Source organism: Ambystoma mexicanum, chromosome 13 (genome assembly GCF_040938575.1).
Source record: "Ambystoma mexicanum isolate Mex_15411 chromosome 13, UKY_AmexF1_1, whole genome shotgun sequence".
Classification (NCBI taxonomy): Eukaryota; Metazoa; Chordata; class Amphibia; order Caudata; family Ambystomatidae; genus Ambystoma; species Ambystoma mexicanum.
The window spans coordinates 523,497,545-523,522,171 of NC_090938.1; the positions used below are offsets into that span (position 1 = coordinate 523,497,545).

The 24,627-nt window shown below is 44.9% G+C and overlaps 1 protein-coding gene across 5 annotated transcripts in view; it reads left to right on the forward strand.

The window, feature by feature from the left end:
* The window catches only part of LOC138521417 (spermatogenesis-associated protein 21-like), a 1,690,677-nt gene that overhangs the window by 1,238,613 nt on the left and 427,437 nt on the right, over window positions 1–24,627 (forward strand). The gene's annotated exons all lie outside the window — the stretch shown is intronic.

The window sequence follows — 24,627 nt, forward strand, 5'->3', positions numbered from 1 at the left end:
CTATATTAACAATAGTTTAGCGTTAAAGGCCGGTTAAGTTGAACTTGTTCGTTCAATGTGGCATTTTGTACTGCGCACTATCAACGCCGAATTGGTCCCCTGGCGCTCAGGCGGCTCTGAAAAAGGCGGAGGAGAGGGGATGGGTTAGTGGGAATAACGTAACATACTCCGTTGCACTATCCTCGCTAGCAAATAGTTTCAGGCACAATAAATAAAATGAATAATTTTAATGAAGATCGGCTGGAGAGACTAATTTATGTTTTTAATACAGGTACATCCTTCCATGCGGTCAATGCCATCATTTCCAGACCCCGGCCGACGGGTTCTTCAGCTGATAGGTGCAGCTCCATGTCAACAACTTCACCACCCTGACCATTTTATGGGACGATCGGCAAGGACCAATATGCCCTTACGCGGTACTAGCGGCTAGAAGCAACATACCAACCGTTACGGTGGTGTAGTGGCTCGTTGTTGGAACAGCCTTGCGATTATCAGTGCAACCATAGTGCTTCTTTTATCGTAAACCAACACCCTGAGTACCGCAAAGGAACAGCGCGTGACTCAAGATGAACTTTTACGGATCGAGAGCAAAGACAAATGCAAATAGCTGAATATTCTCTAAACATTTGACGGCAAATAAATGTACTTTACCAATTATACAATCTTGCTGTTTGCTTTTAAACCACGGTTCCATATTCCAAATTGTGGCGCGCTGTGTTGTGAGATGATCTGTGTTGTTTTACAGGTTCTGTGTGAAGTCGCGTAGAAGTCGACTGGGCGCGTTTGGCTACTCAGCCCAGTAACGTCACGGAGAGAGGCGGGGTATATGAATGCTTTGTTGATGTCAGGCTCAGGGGCAGGGGATATGATTTAGTGCCGCAAAAGCAGGTCAGCCAGGGCGATGGGGCAAGTGATAGGATTATCACCTAATGTCGGCGCACAGAAGCCTGATTTATCGTTTGTTTAGTGGACGAAAAGTCGGGTAAGGTCCATAGGAAATTTTTCTACAATCGACAGATCCATGCCTGAAAACAAATGGCCGACCCGTAGGGACAATTACAATTTGGTCACGCAAATGCCCTTTATTCATTTAGTGGCATCACCATATCCCTGAAATGCTGTGGATGTGCTGTCTCTCAAAAGTAAATGCGAATCAGTGCATCCTGTGCTCGTTGTCCATCTAGTGGATCCCCAGGAGGTGGTTGTGCCATCCCATCCCCATCCCCATCTCCGTCTCCGTCACCATCCCCATCTTCATCATCTCCGTCTGGGGGCATTGGAATGTCCCGCGCAGGCACAGATTGTGCAGCATGGCACAAACGGGCGTCATTCTACCCGTCTTCACTCGGCTGTACAGCAGTGATCCGCCAGATCTGCTTAAACAGCGTAACCGGGCCTTCAGTAGTCCAAATGTCCTCTCAATCATGCCACGTGTGCGGACATGTGCCCTGTTGTACGCATCCTCATGCCTGTTCCTTGGCCTCCGTACAGGCGTCATCAGCCATGGCGTGAGTGCATATCCGGAATCTCCTACATGGGATGTAGATGTGGGAGACATGTCAGTGTTGGTAGTATCATGTCTTCATCAGATGCAGTGCAATCTTGTGTCATTGTTCATTAATGCGTATGTGTCATGCAGTGTTTTCACTGATGGGTGTTAATCTTCTATGGCCATCATAGTGGGGGTTGGCAGCTGGACATTGACCAATGCATTGGTGTGCATGTGGCTTGTGAGTATGGCATTGTGCAGTGATGTGCACACATGGCAGGGTCACTCCACAGTGATGATATAGTAGATGCAGGACGTCTCATGTACAGCCATCATGTGCATTGTGAGTGCTGTGTTGCATATTATTGGGGGGGGGGGTTCCTGTGGCTCCAGGTGTGTGTGCCAGCGGGAGTTCAGGCTGTGTGTGTCAGGTGGCAGGGTGTGTACGGCCACACTGTGGCTACCTGTCATGTGTTGCTTTGTGAAGTTTGGGTTCTGCTGTCTATTCAGTGGATGGGGGGGGGGGTGATGCATGTGCAGTCGCAGCAGCCCACTCACGTAACTCATTGCCCTGGTCACACACACACACCCCACTTACACAGGTCCGGAGCATTGGCAGTTGTACTCACCCAATAGCCATGTGCTTTGTCCAGCATAGCGTTCCATTTACCGTGGCAATGTTGAATTCCGCAGTACCATTGAGTCACGGGTTGAGCCTGGGAAACGTGCGCAGCAATGTGTAATCACTAGCGTTGCATCACATACCATCTGTACATTCAGTGAGTGGTACTGTTTCCTATTGCGGAACACCATTTCAATTGCATGTGGTACTGTCAGCTCAATGTGGGTGCAGTCGAGTGTACCTATGCAATTTGGCATGCCTGCTATGGCATGGAAGGCCAACTTGGTGGCAATCACCTGGGGGAGGGTACGGGGTAGGGAAATCTGTTCAGACACATGGCGCAACAGGGCATCCAGTACCTGAACCAGGATTATTGAGAAACAGGGTTGTGATAGGCCGTGCAGCTCACCGACTGTGTGTTGATAGGTACCAGTGCCAAGAAAGTGCAGTACAGACACGACCTTCAGGAGGTGGGGGATGGCGGTGGGGGTGTCTATGTGGCTGCTGATGTTGTCCTCTATCAGGCAAGTGATGTACAGGATTGTTGGACGGTCCAGCCAGTATAATGTGTGGATCTGTCCTGGGGTGAGGCCCTGATGCGTGGTATTGCAGGCTGCCTGCGGGGTGCTGCCGGCTGGACAATGGGGTTTGCCATGAGTACAGGGTTAGCTGGTTGCCGCCTGCGCCTCCTACGCCTCCGCCTCCTCCTCTGCAACATTACTGCCATCATGTGCAGTGCTGCCTGTTGGTTGAGTAGGCCCAGGCTACTAGAGCTGCTGCCTGCATGGTTCTGTTTTTGTTGTGGCCCTTTTGTACGATTTGGTGCACCTGTGGCCTGATTCAGGACACCAGGCACAGTTTAACGTCATGTTCGCTGTGGCGGCAGTACCGCCCCCGTGATCACGGTTTTACTGCCATTTTGTTGTCGGTGTTTCCATATCCGCGCTAGTTGTGATGCTCGCTGTGTTTCGTATTGCCGGCAACGGAGGAGTTTCCGTGCAGGCGGAGTTTACGGGAGCTTTAACTCGGCGGTGGCGGTTGGAGGTGGTGCTATTTCCGGGTTCGCAGGTCATGATTAAGCGGACGCGGAAACGGTGCCGGTATGGTTATACCGGCTGCATTAATTCTGGACCGGAGCACTTGTAATGAGGCCCAATTTCTTGTTTTCGAATCAGAGTCAAAACAGGGCACTCAATGCATAAATGCTTCAATGATTCCACCTCCTAAGAACAGTATTGACACTTGCTCAAAGATTTGTCAATCATTCTCCTCATTCCTTGCACCTCTCTCGTGGGCAGCAGATTCAATTTAAACCTTAGTGCCTTTAATCGAAAGTCTTTGGCTGGGTACTTTTTTAAATAAGGCACCATTACATTAAATCTTTTAACCGACCAATTAAAATGATCATTAAAACAGCGATACCCCACAATTGCTGCCCAAGTCTCAATCCATGCTGACCTATACAATTTCTGCTTAACCTTGTTTGGGTTACTACGAAGCTCTTCCAGTAAAGATTACATTTTCACTAAAAGATCAAAACATGCCTTAACCCATACAAGATTTCTTTCTCTCACATTGAGTTTAAAATAGAATGAAGGAAAGGGCGGAGTAAGTATATTAGCAAGAAGTAGGAGTAGACCCCATTTACTATAAGTTGATACAGATAAAATACCCAATTCAAATCTGACTCCCACAAATGGCACTGAATTCGGGAGACGAAAGACCCTCCTCCACGTTTTCGCCTCCAATTTCTGCCATGGTACAATCCCATCAAAGCACTCTGCGCCAAAGACCAACCTTGGCAAATATTTTTGCCGATAACATTTTATCAGAGGGCGCGCTGAGTACCTTCCAAATCTGTAATCAAATTGTGCCAACTCCACAGCCGCGGCCATACATTTTACCTCCAAATCTCAGTAAGGCTGCTTGCATGAAGGTAGATTCCCATGTATTTATATTGTTTTAGCACTTCCAGGTGTTGCCTATTCAAGGACCAGGTACATTTTTTCCATTTGGATGTTAATATATTTAAAACCAAGATTTTCGATTTACTAGTGTTAATAGACAGATCTAGTTTCTCTAAATAAACACTAATGCAAATTACAATTCCCTGGAGTCCTATTGGCGTCATGTTGCATATGACAATGTTGTCTACGTTGTTTAGGTATTGAAGTTTCGTAGCACCTAACTGAGGGGGGTTTGTCCTCACTTGCTGCCAACAGTCCACCATGTCCTTCATATAAAAACTAAATAAAAATGGCGCGAGGACACACCCCTGCCGTAGGCCACGATTAGTGTCGATCCACCTTGTGCACGAACCTACAGTTTACTTTACTTTATGGAGTGAGGTTCAGTGTCTGGTGTGCTGCAGACTCTCACCTAACTGTTCATCACTGGATTATTGTTTACTCAGAGCGTCCATTTGATTTACCTTGTTGCTGGTACTTTGAACTTTCTGCATGCTGCAACCACTACAATCTGCTACGTGCACACGGACTCGCTGACTTGTCACGGACTTGCTGATTTTCGAAGTCTGTCTACCTGCTCTACTGATAGACACTCCCCCGCCTGCCTGTGCTTGCCCTCAAAACCTCTTTGCGGAGCGTGGCGGAGTGAGGTTGAGTGTCTGGTGTCCGATGGATGAGGCCATGCATTTTAGAAGCTCGAAACATCGGCCCCCGAGCAATTTAAAACCTAACCTTCATATTCAATCTTCTACAAGCAGAATCTCCTAACTTCCTGGAAGGGGCGTCAGAAGCAAGGGCGGTGAGTAAAAACATTGACTCCTTACAACTTGACACTACCTCACTCGCCCAGTCCTGCCCCTCGCTGGCTGTTGCTTGTCTGGCAAGTCCTGGTAGGAAAAGAACCCCAAACTCACTTCCTACACCTCCGTTCCGCAATGCTCTCTGGGACACGGGTCTCCAGTTTGTGCTTTTAAGTTTCCGCTAGCCGTGAACCATGTAACTAATTTGCATGAACTTGTGTTAGATCCAGCAGCGGGAGTAAAGTTTAAAATGACCCGATGGTGCACGAACCATCACTACCTTGACTGCATGCTTAGCTAGCGTAATCGCAGGTTCGCCTGCCCACCTGGAAGAAGAAATCATAAGGAAAGCAACAGGAACTGAAGTAGTGGATCCATCCATGGAAGGGGGGGTCAGCATTGTTGCGCCGTCTGCGCACGCTGAACCTCTTATGACCAAAGCCAAGGTTCACACGTTTTCTGACGCTTGCAGTGAGTGTCCTTTAACCTGCCAGCCACTGATGGCAAACCCCGATCACATAAGGGGGCACTACACATCTGTGCCGATTCCGGCTGTGTGGAAAAATTATCCAGCTACCATCTCCCCCCTGAGGGAGGGTCCCTGGGGCAGAGATGCAGTGACTCTTGGAGTCACACTGGGTTTGCCAGAGGGTGTCCCGAGCAGGAGGACTAGTCTTCTCAAACAAAATATGTCATTACTCCCAAGACCTTGTGCACAAACTCTCATAAGGGAACGAGAGGTTCAGGAGTGGAAGGTGTGATCCTCCGCCCAGACCTGCTAAATCGACTCATAAACCATGCACATATCATAGACTCTATAAGCGGGGCTGTATGGCGAACCCCACAGTTTTATCTATGTTTGCAAAAAAAAACAGCTGTCCTTGAGTCTGGCATCTTTGCGGGGGATGTATCAGACGCAGATATACTAGAAGGTATAGAATCATGGGGCTGGCCCCCAAAAGAACTGCATCCTCCAGAGGGGGGCATTGCAGCAGCGTCTACCGTAATCGTCCCCTTTAACTTTAAGGCTGCACACAAGGGCCCGAAGCCCAAACAAGTGTCTCTTCCTATGCCTTTAAAAGGAAACCCCAGGTGTCTGGGCATGGAGAAGTCTTTCACTCCAGGAAATGATTTTCCGCTTCGACCCCTGTGCAATCTGGAAAAGAACTTCTGGGGGGTTCCACAAAGGAGTCGGCCCCTTTGTCATTTGGTGAAATGTCAATGGGGCTTTCCGCCCCAGTCATGACTGATGTCCCCCCCCCGGCCCCCGGTGGCCTCACTGGAGGGTGTCTGTGTTCCAGAAATAACGTCTCTGGGGCCCTATGCGGCGTGTATGCAAGCCCCCTTGGATCAGCAAGGGTTGGGAGATGTGTTGACCCCTTTGGTGACCTCAGGGGTTGCTGGACTTGCTCTGTCTTCAGCTTCACCTTGTCAACCCAACCCACGTACATCGTCAGCTGTTCGGCTGCCGGAGCCTCTTCAGGTAAACCCGCTCAATCGGAAGGACAAATTGGACCTTTTTTCAATCATGTCGACACTCACTATAGCACTTGCCCCGTTTACTAAATTATATGAAATAGTGAACGACACCCTAAAGGACCACACCACCCTCTTAGCAATGACTCATTCTAAGTAAATCTTCCTGGAGGGTTTTATCACAGGCAAGGAGACTCGTGGTTTAAATTCGAACAGTACTGGGGCTTCTTCTACCACCGCTTCTCAAACTGTCCATGAGGTTGGTTATACCCTCAGCCAGTCTACCCAGACAAGGAACTCATCTCTCCCCGTTGATCTGACAAAGGAACACCTAGATCCTTTAGATACCACACACAAAACCAGCTTGCTGGCCTACCAGCTCTCCAAAAGCCATTGAATGGACCATACATTTCTGTCACACGTCGTAGACCGTGGCGAGTATGGGCTCGATGGCGCCTTGGTGGCCATTGAGCTTTCCACCACGTTCCTCCCTCGTATCTCATTGACGGTCTAGTCTTTTCCGGACCGGGCAGCCAATGGTCTTATCTTTCGATTCCACCCGGAAGACAGCGCGTTGCAACCCTTCGCTTCAGGCTTCCGGGTGAAACGCTCTGTGTTTTTTCCTCTCCGTGTCCTTCGCTGCTGCTCGCTTTGATCTTATTTTCCCTGTATACGTGTTTATTTTTTTTCCGCCTTTGCCAACCCAGCTCCTGCTGCCTTCTCTGGTCATCCGCCTCCTCCCTGTCTACTTTTTCTCCTAACCTAATTATTATTTTCCCTTTATCCCCGCCACTGCACATCTACCTCCATTGGCTCCGGACCACTTCTGCCTGAAGGGGACGCCCTCATCTTCTCTCCACTTGTCCGTAGGGTTTTTTTTATGCCAAGAGGCTTTTTCCCCCAATTAGTTTGTTCCGGTAGAAAGGCCCCCCAGACCTCTCTGTTCTAGGTCAGGGTGGCTTCGTATCGGGGCAGACCCTACCCACCACAGAAGAAAAAAGCCCTGTGGAAGAAGAAGATCACCCTCCGGCGGACCTTGAGACTTCAGGTGAGGAGGGGGCTGAGGGGCGGGATCAGGCCGAGGGGTCGAGATTGCCCATCCTGAAAGCTTGCAACGCCTAGAAAAGACCATGGCTACACCTGAGCAAATCCAGGAGCTGGTTACAGCCGTACAAGGAATGAACATTGAATTGCAGAATATTAAGTCCTAAAATGCGCAACTAAGGCAAATGGTTTCAGCTCGAGAACCCCGAGAAACAGATCTCCCTCCTATGGCCCTGTCTTCAGGCAAGTTTGACGGATCTCCCAAACGACTCAAGGAATTTTTGGAGTCTTGTGCCATTTACTTTGCCTTTCGTCCCCACACATTTTCTAATGGCCACACTAAGGTGGGATTCATGATCTCAAATATGACAGGTAATAAGTTGCCCTGGGCCTCCCCTCTGGTGACTGAAAACAATCCGGTACTCCAGGATCACAGTGCCTTTTTGACCTTGTTGAAGCAGACTTTTGAACAAGCAGAGATTACCCATGTCGCTGCGGAAGAGTTGCTCGATGTCCAACAAGGTAGTAACGACCTACGTACCTACATTTCAACCTTTAAACGCCTGGCCGCTGATGCAGGTTGGCCAGAACAAGCGCAGTATACTATATTTCGCCGAGGATTAAAAGAAGAATTAAAGGATGAATTGGCGCGTATTGCTCGACCCACGACCCTCACTGATATAATGTCTATTGCACTCCAGATAGAGTATCGCTTGAGTGAGCGACGGAGCGAAAGGCGAAAACGCCGCAACCCAGTTCAGCAAACCCCTCCAGCCCCCCCTCTCTTTTCGCAGCCATCGACCAGCAACACAGAAGAACCCATGCAAGTGTGCTTTGCCCGTGCTCCGTTGACACCGGAAGAGCAAAGAGACGTCGTGATACGGGACTCTGTATGTATTGTGGATCCAATACCCATCTTCTCCGCAATTGTCCCGAAGTTCCTCCACGCAGGGCGGGAAACGACAGACCTCGGAGCTAGGGGGGACGCGCTCTCAGGGTTTTGATCCAAGTCCCTATGTTACATTAGCCATCACGCCGCAATCCGACGCTATGGATTCCCGCCTAATGGTGGTTTCCATCAGCTTACAAACACCCCAAAAACAACTCTCCACCTTGGCCCTTGTTGACTGCGGAGCCGCAGGAGTCTTTATGGACACGGTGTGGGCTGGACATCAAGGTCTTCCTTTAGTACCTCGAGGAGATCCTCAGAAGGTGGAGGGTGTAGATGGTTCTCCGCTATCTTCAGGTCCTATTACCCACACTACAGAGCAGTTGACCGTCAGGATACAGCAGCATTCAGAGTTCTTGAAGTTCGATCTTATTTGAGCCGCTCATTTTCCAGTAATCTTGGGCATTTCATGGTTGAGAAAGCACAACCCTAACATAGATTGGGCAAGAAACACCATGACCTTTGAATCTGGGTATTGCAAGGAGCACTGCCTACCACATCAACCCCAAGAAGTTATAAGAGTTATCTCCTCAGAACCAACTAATGCGTGCGATATTTGCTACCTTCCATCTGAACTTTCGGAGTTTCAAGAGGTTTTCAGTGACAAGACTGTCCTAGAACTGCCTCCACATAGACCTGAGGACTGCTCAATTGACCTTACCCAAGATGCCCTGGTACCGTTTGGGAGGATGTTTCCTTTGTCCCTTACAGAAAAGAAGGTCTTACGCTCATACCTTGACTCCCATTTGACCAATGGCTTGATACAACCTTCATAATCCCCCACTGGGGCCTTACTATTCTTCATTTCCAGGCGTGATTCCTCTGAGTTGAGGCCATGTATTGACTATCGAGGACTCAATAAGGTTACGATTAGGGATAGATATCCCATGACCCTCATCAGTGATATCCTGGAGGCTGTGCAAGGCTCTACGATATTTTCAAAATTAGATCTACGGAGTGCCTACCATCTCCTTCGCATCCGCAAAGGGGATGAATGGAAGACCGCGTTTCAGACCCCATTCGGGCTGTATCAATATCGAGTGATGCCATTCGGTCTTGTCAACGCACCGACCATATTTCAACGGTTTATGGACTGCTTGTTCTCAGATGTCCCGTTCCTCAATACTATCGTCTATTTGGATGATATATTGTTTTTTTCCCGTATCCCACAAGAGCACTCCCAACATCTCAGGGCAGTCCTACAACGGCTTCGGTCTAATAGCCTCTTGGTTAAACCCGAGAAATGTATCTTCATGTCCACTTCAGTTCCGTATCTGGGATACATCCTTTCTAAGGAAGGAGTAACAATGGAACCCAAGAAGTTCTCCGCCATACTTGAATGGCCTACTCCCACCAGCCTGAAGGAAGTCCAACGATTCTTAGGGTTGGCCAACTTCTATCGTAAATTCATAGACCATTTCTCCCAAACTTTGTTGCCCATTACTGCTCTACTCAAGAAGGAGGTTAAACCCTTTGAATGGACAGAGCAAACTAACAGCGTATTTATACTACTAAAAAAGATGTTCTGTTCTGCTCCGATCCTGTGTCAGCCAGACCAAGGCAAACAGTTTGTAGTTGAGGCTGACGCTTCCGCTGAAGCATTGTGGGCAGTTTTACTTCAGGAAAACGGGGGCAAGGAGCACCCGGTAGCATATCTTTCAAAGACTTTGTCTACAAGCCAAAGGAATTATTCTGTGATTGAAAAGGAGTTGCTAGCTCTCATCTGCCTGTGAGGAATGGAGGCACCTACTGCAAGGTAGCGCTTATCCATTCATACTGCGTACGGATCACAAGAATCTGAAGGTCCTCCGGGGCATGGAATGTGTTAACTCCAGACAGGACCGCTGGGCACATTTCTTTAGTCAGTACGACTTCTTTATCATGTATATCGCAGGTACCCAAAACGGAGTAGCCGATGCCTTATCCCGGAGAGATACTCCTCTTGTACGAGCTACTCCTCTCACCAAATACTTATTTCCACGCAACAGAATAGTAGGCACAGTATCTACGTTTCTGCAAGATGTAAGGACTGCTACAACACCGGATTTGGAAGAACTGGTGCCTCAGAAGAGTCCACAGAATCTACAATGGGCAGGAGGCCTGTTGTTAGTAAATCAAAGACTGTTCGTACCCACCCGAGCCTTACAGTTGAAGATTTTGGAATGGTGCCATGATCACACCACGGCAGGCCACAGAGGGCAAAGAGGTACCCTAGAGCTGGTCACCCGCTCATTTTTCTGGCCTACCTTGGTTGGTGATGTAAAGGAGTACTGCAAGGCTTGTCCAGTATGTGCCCAAAGCAAGACTCTCACTAGTAAACCGGTCGGTTTGTTGGAACAACCAGAAATACCCACTCGTCCTTGGTCTCAGATTTCTATGGACTTCATAGTAGATTTACCGGTATCCCAAGGTTTTACGTGCCTTATGGTAACCGTGGACTCGTTTACCAAACTAGCCCATTTCTCCCCGTTCACTGGTATCCCTTCTGCATCTAGTATGGCTGAGGTATTCCTCAGGGACATATTCCGTCTACACGGCTTACCTGATAAGATCATCACTGATAGAGGTCGCCAGTTTTCTTCCCGGTTCTGGGTGGCTTTGTGCCAACGTCTGGGGTTCGGGAGAGCATTATCCTCAGGTTTTCACCCCCAGACCATTGGCCAGACAGAACGGCTTAACGCCACTCTTGAGCAATACCTTCGGTGCTACATTAACAAACATCAAGACAACTGGGTGTCCCTTATTCCCACTGCAGAGTTTGCTTATAATAACACCATACACTCTGCTACCAACCTTAGCCCTTTTTACTGTACTTATGGGGTACACCCACGGGGTATTCTTCCGGTTGTCAAGTCTCCCTCAAATGTGCCCAGCATTGAGTCTACCTTGACATAGACCATAGAACAGCTCAACAGAGCTTATTTGCTGCTAAAGAAAGGTATAAAACCCAGACTGACCTCCATCGCATGCCCTGCCCGCAGTGGAAGTAAGGAGACCAAGTGTGGTTAGCCACCAAGTACCTACCTCATTGGCTGCACCCTACAAAGCTGTCCCCCTGATATTTGGGACCCTTTAGGATAATACAGAAGATCAACCCTGTAGCCTTTAGACTAGCCCTTCCAAAGAAGTTGAGTCGCATACACCCAGTTTTTCTTTCTTCTCTACTTCGCTCAGTACACCCAAACACCACAAGAAATAAGAGAACCAATTTGCCCCCAGGTCCCGAGTCTGTTCTGGATGAGTATGAGGTCTCCCACATCCGTGATTCCAGATTTAGACGCGGGTGTTTAGAGTACTTGGTGGCTTGGAAGGGCTATCCCCGTTCCGAAGATTCTTGGGAACCTGAGTCTCATGTTCATGCCCCACTACTTGTTCGGAGGTTTCACCGCACCCACCCGGGTAAATCGCAGGTGGTGAGGAATAGAAGGGGGAATACTGTCACACGTGGTAGACCGTGGCGAGTGTGGGATCGATGGCGCCTTGGCAGCCATTGAGCTTTCCACCACGTTCCTCCCTCGTATCTCATTGACGGTCTAGTCTTTTCCGGACCGGGCAGCCAATGGTCTTATCTTTCGATTCCACCCGAAAGACAGCGCATTGCGACCCTTTGCGTCAGGCTTCCGGGTGAAACGCTCTGTGTTTTTTCCTCTCTGTGTCATCCGCTGCTGCTCGCTTTGATCTTATTTTCCCCATATATGTGTTTATTTTTTTTCCGCCTTTGCCAACCCAGCTCCTGCTGCCTTCTCTGGTCATCCGCCTCCTCCCTGTCTACTTTATCTCCTAACCTTATTATTATTTTCCCTTTATCTCCGCCACTGCACATCTACCTCCATTGGCTCCGGACCACTTCTACCTGAAGGAGACGCCCTCATCTTCTCTCCAGTTGCCCGTTGGGGATTTTTTATGCCAAGATGCTTTTTCCCCCAATTAGTTTGTTTTGGTAGACAGGCTCCCCAGACCTCTCTGTTCTAGGTCAGGGTAGCTTCCTATCGGGGCAGACCCTACCCACCACAGAAGAAAAAAGCCCTGTGGAAGAAGAAGATCAACCCTCCGGCGGACCTTGAGACTTCAGGTGAGGAGGGGGCTGAGGGGCGGGATCAGGTTGAGGGGTCAAGATTGCCCAATCCTGACAATTTCATCTGATGTGGCTTTAGAAACCATCTTAACGGAGGAGGAGGAAGGGGCCGGGGGAGAACCAGTCCTTTCCCATCTTTTCCCACCAAAAACAGGGGAACTTAAAGAAGACTGACAAAAGCAATAGTAATTAAACTTTATCAGTTCAAAAAAAGATCTTACTTCGACCCCTAATGAGGGACGGCGAGCCTGAAAACATGCTCCAAGAAGGGTTGCTCCTCCTCCGAAAGGAGCTACAGATTAAGCAGCTACAGATTCTAATTCACAGTTCTGTCTAGCGCTGCAACACCCATTTGGAAAACACCATCAAAATGTGTTATTTTTGGAGATTTTGTCTGCCACCAAACACAGCCACTAGTATAGAACGTTAGGGACAGTCCTCTCCTCTATTACTATTAGATAGGGAATATACCACGCGCCACCCATGGTCAGGCACCCCCGATAGGGACAGGGTGTTCTTCCCCAGGGTGAGTTACGCTGAGCCGGGTGGCCCTCTTCTTTCTCTTGAGTCTGAGCGTTCATATAGGCTTAGGAAACACCCAGAAGACAGGGCTTCTTTCATAGCCATCTTATTTGGACAGATTTCCATAAGTCATCAAGCGCCCAGTTCATGGAGGAGAGCGATAGTGGTACCGATTCACAAAAAAGGTGATTGGAAGGATCCAAAAAACTATCGCCCTATCGCTCTCCTCGACGCCATCGGCAAACTGTACGACATGATTCTCCTGGACCCCTTCCAGGGCTGGTGCAAGTCTATTGACAGCTATGGGCGCTTCCAATGTGGCTTCGTGAAAGGCCTGGGCACGGCTGTTAACATCTTCCTGTTGCAGGTCCTGAAGGAAATCTCACGGAGACGAAAAACCATAATTGACATGGTATTTGGGGACCTGGTCCAGGCCTTTGATCAGGTAGACAGAGGTCTGCTCTGGTCTAAAATGGAGAAGAAGGACTGCCCTACAGCTATCCTGGATCCCATTAAGGCTATGCACGCCAACACCTCCCTGGGAGTCAGACTAAACCAAGTGGGGCTTTTGTAAACCAAGTGGGGCTTTTGTCCAAAGAAATCAAGACCTCGAGAGGTGTGAAACAGGGGTGTCCAATGGCTCCAGCTCTTTTCAACTTTTACTTGGAGGACAGGCCCGATGCCTTCCAGACTACAAGATAATTCCCCCCTAAGCTGGGTGGTGTCCACTTTTCCCAACTGTTTTACGCCGATCACGTAGTGCTCATCAATCAGACTCCGGTGGGCCTACAGAGGCAACTCGACTCCCTCCAAAACTACATCGTTCAAAATGGGCTTCAGATCAACAAAGTGAAGACAAAAAAACATTTTTGGCCTACCTGTTAAATCTAAGAACCACCCTACATGGCAAATTGCCGGTGAGAAGATCGAACATGTGGATTCCTTTAAATATCTGGGGGTCTGGCTAAGTAACGTAAGATCTGAAGCACCCATGTTATCCCATCTTCTTGAAAAAATGAAAACATTAACGTGCCAGGCCTGTGAAATAAATAGAAAGTTTGGGCGCTTTTCTATTCTCCCAGTTGTTCGTTTTTACAAGGTCAAAGTTATTCCAACTGTAACTTATGGAGCTGACGCCATGCTCAACATCTCAGAGCCCTTTTGGACCCGCTTTGAAGGGATTTTCTGGAAATAACTCCTGGGGGTCCGACAATCTACTCTAATTGCTATTCTTCGTCGTTAACTGGGCCTTTCATCACTGAGGTGCTCAGTCATTTGGAATAAACTGGCTTTTTTTGGTAAATGTTTTGCCACCTCGAGATCTTCAATCTTGGACCTGATTTATAACGAAACAGCAAAGAATGACAATCCATCCTTGCGATATTGGTCTTTGGACATGACAAGGTGCCTGACTGACATTGGAAGCCGCTTTGAACAACTGGTGGCAAATCCTATGCGAGTCAAAGTAAAATGAAAAACTTTCGACTGGATCCAAACTTTGGAAGCTGCAAGCGGTTACCGATCGGTGACGCACTTGCCCCCAGAAGGTTGGAAATTGAACAGCGTTTGTCCATACCTGAAACAATTCCCGGATAAGAAAGTCAGGGACCTATTCTTTCGAGCCCGCCTGAATTTATACCCCACAAATGAGATTCAGACAATTTGGGGTTTGTCCAAAGAAAATCACTGTTGGTTTTGTAGAAACACTGACGAGATCGAAATCTGGGTTCACATTGTGACGGGGTGCCCTGGGCTGAGAGATCTACGTTCTATTTACTTCAGTTCCCTTTTCTCTGAATTTACAGCCTCAGATCCCGCGGTTTGGTGGAACTTGTTAATTGACGGACTGCGAACCAAAAATGTAATTGCACTTGTTCAATTTCTTGAAAGAATACCTTTTGAGACTGGCCCAGCGACCTGAACTGACTTTGGTTGATAACCGATTTGACATGTTTCATAAAAAGTACTTTTTTTCTTCTCTACATTGCTGTTTGCTCACTTTTTCTTTCTTTTTAATGGTCAACTTGTTCTAATTTGTTTCATATGCTGATTTAAAACACATTGCTAAAAAATCGGTGTACAATTTAAATGCAATAAATAAATAAATGTACTTTACTTTATTATATTTATATTATATTTATATCGCTCAACCACTGACCCGGAGGCATAATGGCGCCCAGCATCCAGTCTAACTTTTATTTTTGTTGGCCTATGTATGGCCATCAACATACTATCAGAGGGAGGTGACAGCCATTCATACTAAGCTTTTTCCACAAAATTGAGCGATTAACATGATCGAATGCCTTACTTATGTCAAGGAAGGCAAGATAAAATGGCCTTCACTGTTACTTCACCTTTTTTCACCAATAAAGATAGTGCAAAGCTGTTTAGTACAGTTCCCACCCCCTTCTTAAATCCTGCCTGGCAAAAATCCAATTTCCCTGGTTTAGTTGGCCACTGTTGAAGCTCCTTTAATAATAATCTTGCACACATTTTATTAAAGCATCCAGCACTGAGATTGGCCTGCATTGCAAAGGCGAAATTCTGTCCCCCTCCCCACCTTAAAAACCAGAACAGTAATGGCCTTTCCCCAAGAATCCAGTAACTCCCCTTGATGGAGAATATTCTCAAATGAGCCAGCTAGAAGATGGGACCAGAGCGGTTAGAGAGGTCATCTGTGCCCGGAGCATTGGACTTTTTACTACTCCTAAATAATAGTGCTATATCTTCCGTGTCCCAGAATAACACACTCAGCCAAATTTGGCAAGAATGTTCTTTCCGAAGACTCAGCTCTCCTTTGACATAAAGTGCAGAGAAATTATTTACCCAAATATCTTCTAAAATTGATTGAATTTGCAGGTATTTTTCTGACCATTTTGGTTTCAATAGTTGCCAAAACAGGTTCCCAATGTTGCTCAACATGCAGCCCAACATTTTCTCTGCATCATTTATCACCATTACAAGCGTGTGGCTTTTCAGCCAATTTCTAAAGCTGTTTTTCATGGCAGCAATTTCTCTCATGGCACACCCCACATTCCCCTTTCGGATCCTTTTTATTGCCACTCAGAGCTGCTTTTTCCTAAAGCTAACTTCTTCATCAAAGACATGCTTATTGCTTGTCTGAATCTCTTACCTAACATGGAAGCAGGCAGCAGTTCCCCCAGCACTGAGAGGACACATGCCACTAAGCCGTGGGGAGATCATACGCCACTGCCACTTCTGCTTAAGAGTGAACTAACCTGGTGGTTAAAAGGCTGCGCTATTCTTTGTGACCATTTAACTGCATGGTTCATGGAACAATCAGAGGGGTCTCTGTTACAGTTACCTGATTTATTATGGGGAGCTTGCAAGTCAGCATAGCATAATCACTTTGTTCTGACTGCCTAATTTCGAAGCACCCACTCACCTGTGGCATCTCAGTAGAAATAAATATGTAATCGATGGTCGATCTTCCCAAGTTAGGGGACTTTTTGCTGCTATTGTTACAGAACACTGCACAGGAAAATGAATGGAAGAAGTGAAAGAAAGGCAGACAAGCACAAGAAAAAGGCAGAGTCTATTGGGACAAATCCAGGGTATTTGTCCCTTCTCCCAAAGGGGGACCCATTGATAATAGGGAGGTGTGCCTGTTATGTAAGACCCTTACTAGGGGGTTTGGGCAAGTCGGATCCCGCTGGAAGTGGCTCCCTCTTAGAGGTTAAGGACTCCCAATCAAGATCTCCCTTAACAATGGCATAGCTTTGAAGGTGTGCTCCTGGAACTCCAGAGGGAGAGCTCACTTGTCATCAAATGTGGATGTTTTGGAATGTCTAAAATTTGGCAGTTGCATCTTCCTTCAGGAGACCTGGCTGACTCAGGCCCCGATTGTGAATGGTTATGTGGTCTTCTTTCAAGCTGCAAGACTAAGTTGGGATGGTCGTGCAGCTGGGAGTCTTTTAAAAGCAATACATTCAGGACAAGGTCTGGTTATGAAAGAAGTGGTTGACGTCCCATTCAGGGCGCTTGCCATTCAGGTGACTAGGTTGGAACAAGGGAAAGCCTGCCTGATCATCAACATGTGTTGGCACAGGGGTATTGCACTGATAGAATCTTTTGTGAAATGTATAGTGGATGGGATAATGAATAGGAAAGGAGTTTATCCTGGGGGGAGTGTTATCCTGGCTGGGGATCTTAATGCCGCCTGCGATGATCTGGGTTCAGGAGAGGAGGATTCGGGTGACTCCAGATATGGTTTGGCGGGCCACAAAATGCAGGAAAGGCGGCATTGGATGGTAGCCTTGTCTTAAATGGGGCTACAAAAGCTGAATGGGAATGTGCAAGGTGATCTGGACAATAGCCCAACTTGGCACAGCGGGGACACTGAGTCTACTTTGGATTATATATCTGTTGATACACAGCTGTTTAGAGAGTGTTGGGTTTTGAGATCCTAAAAAACACATGGAGTGACCATTCAATCTTAATGGCCGATTTTGATATGTCCCTGTGTGCAATATCACCGAGTATGCTTCGGAATCTTAGGGTAGACTCAGCTAGAAATAGAATTAGCTGGTCGGACAAGTCGATGGAGAAAATTTCCTTTTTGATATGTTCAATTGTTCGACGTATGACTGAAAAATGTATATGTTTAATGTGCATTTTCATAATGCAATTGTCGATTTGTTCTCAAAAGTTCGATTGGCTAGCTGCGGGGAGAGTATGAATAGAGGGGAAAAGGGTTCACAATCATAAGTATAATGAAGTCCTTGCTGGGAAAAAAATAGAAATGTGACGTAACATCAGATGGATTAAGACCACAGGACTTTCTATGAATGGAATGAGATTCAGTATAAATAAGGAGAAGCAGAGCTATAAAAACGTTTGTAAAGGATATCGGGTGAAATTGTTACAAAATGACGCTGAGCAGATGCTGAGAATTTTGATTAACAAAGATAAACCTGTGCCTGAAAATGTTTGGTGTGCGCACTTCCAAGAGTATTATACAAGGTTGGGTGGGACTGTGTATGAAGGCCTGGGAATGCATGTTCAGGCAAGGGAGGGCCTGCTAATCGGTACTGAAGCAGATGAGATTGAGTACCTGAATATCTAGGGCTCACAGCCCTAATGGCTTGACAAATGTTATTCTAAAGTAAAATCCCCGGCTATGGGCATTAGTCTTGAGTTTTCTATTTAAAGATATTGCTATTGGGGGATCTGTTCCTTAGTCGTGGTACACAAGTTCGGTGATGCTTATTTATAAAAAATCTGTGTGGGAGAACGCAAGAAATTATAGGCCCATTACGTTGTTGGACGTAGATATTAAAAGTTTTGCATCCTTGATTTTAAAACATCTGCAGGAGTGAGCAGAGTCTACTGGGTGCCCAACTAAGCTCCAGATAGGCTTTAGTAAAGGGTGTTTGACTGTCTTGAATGGTTTGGTAGTGCAAGCCCTACAAATAGACGTTTGGGTGTGGAGTGGAGTTGGAGATACATGTGTGGCTTCAATGGACCTCTCGGCAGCCTTTGACCGGATGGATCGAAGTAGATTGTGGGCTAAATTGGCTGCTTAGGGGCTGCCGGGAGGTCTTTTAAGGTTGATTATGGGCCTGCACAAAAATTCAGGGATACGAGTCAGATTAAATAAGGACAGGGATTTATCTAGGTTTATTCAGAGTGCATCCGGATTGGGACAAGGGTGCGTATTGGCACCTTGCCTTTTTAATCTATATGTCTCAGATGCAGGGGACTTTCTAGAAGGAAAATCATTTTGTTATGCCAAAATTGGGTTCTCTCTAAAGCCCTTGGATTATTTATGCAGATGCTCTTTTTATTTTTGATAAAACGAAGATAGGCCGACAACGTCTTTTAATAGCTTTTAAAGACTATGCCCATTTAAATGGGATACACATGGAAAAAAACAGTATCCTTCGGCTGTCAAAAAAGAAAAAAGTGTAATAACCCAAGTGGTTTTTGGTGCAGGTTGCCTTAACATGTGGCAACAGTATTACTTATTTGAGTTTCCATATCACAGCACATCAAGGCTTTGGAAATATTAAGATCATTTTAAACCAAAAAGCTGTTGCATTAACATATCTGTTATTAAGAATGGATACTAAGTTTGGGAGATTTTCTCAGAAAGCTGCCATTTCTTTTTATATAGGGAAGATCGTCCCAAAATAGACCTATGGCCTGGAACAATGGGTTGAGGCATCCTTTGGCATTTTAGATAAAATTGGGGCATATATTTGGAGACGAGTACTGAGATTTCCTACCCAGTTTCTACTGTACATCTTGAACTGTGACTACCATCCCTTAAGTTGACGTTGTTTGCGAGCATCAATAATGCAGCAAATTACTCCCTTCATGAAGATCTGAATGCTTATAGGGAAGGGCTGGTGTGGCAGGGATGCAGTATAAGCTTGATGGGGAGAATGTCTTCTGCTTGTTCAGTGATATTGAATTGAATCAATGAGGAAATGGAGAGTCTAAAGTTTAATCCACTTAAGGTGAAGAAAGTGCTGTACGATGCAGATTGGATAGCTACAATTGAGCAATTTCATGAGTACCCGTCTATGGCTCATTGGGTGCATGAGCATAAGAGGTGGGGAAACTTAGCTTCCTACATGGTACAGTTCCCCAACTGTTTTTACAGGCAATTGATCCTCCGCTTAAGGTGGAATTTGCTCCCCAAATGCAAAGTTCAACTAAGGAGGAAACTGATTGGCTTTCATGAAAGCTGGTGTAGATTCTGTAAGGATGAGAATGTTGTAGAAACTAGCAAACATTTGTTCTTGGAGTGTTCTGCAATTTCAACTGTCAGAGTAATGTATTTTGGAAAGATGATGAGGCTTATCGAATGGGTCGACCTGGAAGACGTGTGGAAAAGATGCTTAAACCCAGAATTGACTTCAGCGGGGTGTGGCATTGACAGGTTTTATTAAAGCATTACATTTGTCAAAGGAATAAGAAAATGTCTGAAACACAGGACATACATCTTCTGTTTTATCTGCGAAAGATGAGGAGTGTAATGGTTTGGCTATCATTGTACTAGTGAAATTCTTTTTTACTCTTGATGATGTCTTGCTTGTTGTGATTTATTGCGCTGGGGTTGAAGGTTTTTTTAAAAATTATTACGTCTTTTCACCAATGGAAAATTTTTTATGCTGTTTTAGGATGTATTTTAATTAGTGGGAAATGGCTTTATGAATTTGATACGGTTTGTTGAAAGGTTTTCCATGTTTGTCTATTTTTCTGAATTGTAAAGTTTTTTTATGAACCATAAACAATAATAAAAAATAAAAAAAGATCTCCCTTAAACCCAGTCTTCTCCACTTATACGGGAATAAAATAGGTTGTAAATTGATAAAGCCTTTGCCTGTACCTTATATAAATTCTGACCCTCCCTCTAGTTTGTAGTCTGGTAAACAACTGAGCTTTTGTTCACATCACAGAAAAACACATACAATAAAAGGAACTACACAGGTGCTATTTGCTGAGCTCGGGCCCTTAACCTGGCTGGCTTGCCGTTACCTACAGGGTCAGCCCGCCACCTCAGGGCATATCGCCTCATTCAACACTCATGTTACAAGTAGGGGAAGCAAGGGCAATGTGAATACTCCATATATAGCAACACCTGTCAGTCTATAGGAAATTACATTTATCCAAATTGTTCAATTTCTCATTTGTCAGACTGCCTTGCCCCAGATTACATTTTTTCTTAAAGATGGTGAAAGTAACAAGTGTGGAGATTCCGAATGCTACTGCTGGATGCATTCAACATAATCACCTCTCTGATACAGTCCTTTTCATTTAACATAGAGAGTATCGTTAACCTGTTAAATACATAAAGTACATATTTCTACACAATATCTAGTTAGTTTAGGACATGCCCAGATCATGTGAGTTCGTAGACACTGACATTCATGCTAGATTGGGTCCCTGCATTTAACTAAAGTGAATCACATACATATTGGCTTCATTATTGAACAGCAAACTGTGTGGCTGTTAATAACTTACTACTACCACTTTCAATTACTAACAAATACTTCTAAAAAAATGGTCACCTAAGATGCTAACTACAAAGACGTATTAACCAAGCAAGTCTGATTGTCTGATGGCCCTCAATCTTGCGACCACAGTGATTTGGGGTCTGTAACTGAATGGTAATTGCACCATTGATATTTATTTTTTTTAAAAAAATCTACAGTTTTAACATATGTAAAAACTTTTATTTCAATTCTACTGACATTGCACCAAACTCCTCCAAAACCAATAGAGCTTCACATCAAGGAAAGGAAGAAGGCAGATGATCAGAGACAAAGATAAGAATACATCAGCCAGTTTGTACACAGCGTACAAGAAATCAATTAATTCTCTGTTCATTTTCACCAGTACACAGAATTGAGTCTTGAAATCACGGCTCAAAACGGGCATTTCAGAAGTGCATCTAGATAGTTTACAATTGCACCAACATGTTTTGCATTTGCACCAGATGAAATCTTAAGCCACCAAGTGAACATATCATCATCTAAGGGAGCATTGATATAACATACAACTGATCATCGACCTGGATCTCAAATGTATTTAACTTAACTAATTTGGTCCTGAGGAAGTAATCCACTGTCTTCTTTTATATTGTTTGGTAGACTAGGCACAGGTATGCCTTTGTCCTTTGTATCATTTGATGTAATCTATTTCATTTTTATCAATGTAGCTTGATTTATAGTTCATTACATGAGTTTTTATGTGACATTCAGATTGTTCACAATTAAATATTTCTTGTTTTTTGTTGGCTTGATTATTTCATATAATCTTTATCTGTGCTAAAATTGTTCAAACCATAGCTTATTACAGTCTTTAGCTGTTAACCAGATTTTTCATGATTACATTTGCTTTATTTATTAATTCTATTTCTGATTAATTTCTTGGTTAGTTGAGTATCAAACTGTGTATATTATTCTATGTTAAATGTATTAACTGAGTCTGTTGGAGCTAAATCAGCACATCATTTTTTCATTAAATGATACAAATAATTGCTTCAGAGTTTGAAGATTAATTCATCAAAAGGAACACCTTTTTGTATTTCAAAACATGTGAGCTAGGCACCCTATATGCCTGAGACATATGGTACTTTATTTTCTTCTGTCTGGAAACATATTAATCTTTATGGGGGTAATAACTATGAATATGTAGGTTACAAAATGTATTATATTATTAAATCATGTATTAAATTCCAAAATAGATTACATTTTTTTAGCTAGGATAACTGATCAATCTTCAGATCACGTTTCAATTTCTACCTTATATTATTCAGTTTAACTAAGTTAAATGTAGACCAATGTTAGTAAATTCTGAAGCATTGACAACCTCAGATTATGTGTTAAAATATTTACATTAAATAAACATCTAAGTAGAGATTGTATTAACCTTAATACATTCAAGTTATTAAAAAATGTCACCATCCTGCAATGAAAGCTTTGCAAATATTGTTATACATTGTTCTTTTCTAAGTGTTTTGATGGCTGGGATCACACACTTTCTCTTGCTATACAAGTGTTCCCCTACTTGTGTGGGAGGTGTTTTCAAAGAAAGCTTGACCATGCTTTCAGTTTTAAAACTCCCACCTTACGCTTTTGATCGACTCTGCCTTTTCCGGGAGAGACATCCAAAACCACCTATGGTGCATGCCCCCTCAGCCATCCCAAACTCCTTTCTGTACTTCCGCCGGAGGGGAACGTGGCACCATTCTGGGTTGGTCCACCCATGACTGGATACCTACCTCACCATGCCCCCACATCCCACTACATCCTGCTCCTTCCCTGATCCCCAGGCACCCTTCCAGAGCGGCTTTCACCAAAGGCCACTTACCACAGTTGCTGCTTCTTCCCTCGAATTCAATGCTTCTCTCCTTCCCCTCTACCTCTGGAGGTGTGGTCTTTCTCTTCGCCCCGCTTGTCTGAAACTTCCCGTCCCGGTCCCCTACAAACTGTGACTTTGACTCCTTGCACCAGGCTTGTTTTTGGAATGCCCCAAAATTATTACTGGGCACCCTTTTGCATTGATCATTGTGCGTGATCGTTTTTTTAAAATCAAAGATCACTAAGCACACTTTTAGGAGTTACATTTGCCAAGAGGTCATCATTTGGATATTATACACATCTGTAGGGGTTTTACATTGGGTTTGTCTTCACCTAGTGTTTGTCCAAGCTATCTATTTCTATGGGAGCACAGCTAAAAATAGTAATAGATGGTAAATGGAAAAATTCAATTTTTGAATCCCTACATTCCTCCTGTGTTTTTTTTACTAAAGTATAATTCTCATATTCTGATAACTTATTTCGAGGACTTAAGATAACAAATCTTCTTGCTAGTAAGCTATTAAATATTTAATTTTTACAACTGAGTGAACATTGGAGTTTGAGTAGCTGACCATTACACAAATAGGTTTGTAAGATGTGACCTCCCTAACATATAGCAGTTGTGTATCGGATAATGAAACTTACTGTGGGTTGGAAGCCCATAGAAATTCTGAAAGACTTTGGTTCAATCAGACGAGCTACAATTTTTGGGACTGAACATAGAAAGGCCGAAAGTATGTATTACAATTTTACAATATAGAGTGAGCCCTTGGAGCAGCAGTAGCCATGTGACATGCCTACAACTCCCATGAACTCTTTACATTAAAAATGGTAGCTGCGGCTTATGGGAGTTGTAGGCTAAACGCTCTAGACAGTGACAGGATGGTGAACCCCACAATGGAGAAACCGCAGTCAGCACTTTATGAACTCCAATATGTTAAAATTCAATATATCCAAGACAGAGATTTTGATCTGCAGCTAAATCGACTGTAACTGGTAATCCAACCATTGGTACCCAGCGTTAGGTTCTAGCTATAAATCTGTTGACTGATTATGTAATCTTGCTTTCTGATCAATATCCCCCTTAGCCATGACTCGGATATGCAAGAGAGCATAGTCCAGTTATGCACAGTTAAAATCTCTCACAAGATTTGTTGTACTTCTTCCCATTCAGTCATCAAGTGACCATAGTCAATGTCTGTATTGCCGCCAACAATGCTGTATTCCTTGTCCTTCCATGTTGTAGCATAAAAAAGATTACAGTTGATGCAGGGCCCAGTAGCCCACATTCTGAGGAAATAACTTGCAGAGCACCCATATGCATGACACTGAAAGAACATCTTAGGATCTCTGTGACATCACTGATTAATGTTTATGGCACAGTGTATAGCCATTGCGATGACCCTAGCTTCCTCATAGGCACACTTTCACATTACTCTCCTTTATGCCAACTACATTCACCTTCTATCAGGCTGCTCATTATATTCTAAGAGAGACGTTTGCTCTTTTTCCTTCCTTGTATCCTGATTATGGAATTCCCGACCATGTGAACTTGTAGGTAAGGGGAATTGTTTCTAATTCAGGAAAAAACTAAAAACATGTCTCTGTCCCTAGTAAGCTTTGTTCATCACATTTGTTTCAGGTTCTTAGGGCTTTGATACTCCACTGAGGCGGTTATATGTGATATTGCCAAAGCAAATTTCAGAGTGGTACATTTCACCGCAATCAAAATACCGAAAAAAGACTGAATTTTCCTTTTATTTTTATTTGGGTGGGGGGGTCGTCCCCCACCACCCCGAGCTCCCCGTTTTTCTATTCTTATAAACCCATCCGGATCCATTTTAACCCCT